The sequence below is a fragment of the Bos taurus genome, chromosome 10 (assembly GCF_002263795.3).
Source record: "Bos taurus isolate L1 Dominette 01449 registration number 42190680 breed Hereford chromosome 10, ARS-UCD2.0, whole genome shotgun sequence".
Lineage (NCBI taxonomy): Eukaryota > Metazoa > Chordata > Mammalia > Artiodactyla > Bovidae > Bos > Bos taurus.
Genome location: NC_037337.1, coordinates 20621448 through 20622843, shown reverse-complemented (window position 1 = coordinate 20622843; position 1396 = coordinate 20621448).

Genomic DNA, 1396 nt, shown 5'->3' with positions numbered 1-1396 from the left:
TTGCCTTTAGTGATAGGTGACATTTCTAAATGGATTCGATGCTGTGGTTGTAGCAGGCTGAGTAATAGCCCCCAAAGATATCAGGTTCTGATCCCTGGGGCCCAGAAATGTCACCTTATTTGGAAAAGGGGTCTTTGTAGATGTGATGAGGTTAAGGGTCTAGAGATGGGGAGAGTGTATTTTGGAGTATCTGGGTGGACTCTGAATGCTATCCCTGGTGTCCTTAGAAGAGGGAGACAAAGGGAGATTTGGAGGGAAGTGGCCAGAGGCTGATGAAAGCCACAGCTCTCAGAATGTGGAAGAGCAAGGAATGGATGCTCCCCTGGAGCCCCTGGAGGGACTGCAGCTCTGCAGAATCTTTGATTTCAGCTCAATGTAAAAGATTTCAGAGAACGAATCTATGTTGTTTTAAGCCACCCAGCTTGTGGTAATTTGTTATGGCAGCCACACAAAGTTAATACAATGATTTGCTAATACAATCAGAGTCACAGTGAACTAACTAAGTTGTTTACCAACCTGAAAAGTCATCCTTGGAGGTTCTGATGGTCCCCCAGGCTGAGCATTTGATATTATTTAATGCACCCAATTTACAGAGAAGACCAAAGTCTAAAGAAATGCAAGGACTTGCCCAAGATTACAAAAGTAATTATTGGCAGAGATAGAACTGGAACCCAAGAAAATCAACTCTCTGTCCTCCCATGGCCCCAAGCCACCTCCTCCCACCTTTTATTCCCTGTCTGGGGAGAAGTTTCTAGAAAGTTCTGGTGAAACAGAAAAGTGAGATTGGGGCCAGGTTGGGGAAAACCTGGAACAGCACAGCCCAGAGTTGGAACCCTATCTGATCGATAAAAGGTGCAGATAGTCCAATATTTTTCTTACTAAAAAGTAGCTTCTAGAGATTGTGAGAAGTGTCAGATCTGATGCATAGGGCCTTAAGGAAAAGATTGCAGTTATAAACCCCATGACAGATATCAGACCTGGGTCCTGTCAGTCAAGAAAGGCTCTGGTGGGGAAACAGCGCAGAAGGGAAGGACAGAGAGGTGGCTAAGAACGGAATGAGAGGTGGGGCGAGGGCCAGAGGGAGTAGTGGGGTCCAGCTGCAAAGTCCTCAAACAGCTCAACTTTGCTGAAAACCAGCCTTGCCATGAGCAGAAAAGTGAAAAGAGTGAAGGGCAAGTGTTAGTCACTCAGTCATGTCCAAGTCTTTTCTACCTCAAGGACTGTAGCCCACCAGGCTCCTCTGTCCATGGAATTCTCCGGGCAAGAATACTGGAGTGGATTGCCATTTCCTTCTCCAGGGGCTCCCACCCCAGGGACTGAACCCCAGTCTCCTGCATTGGAGGTGGATTCTTTACCATCTCAGCGACCAGGGAAGACTCCCATGAGCAGAAGATGT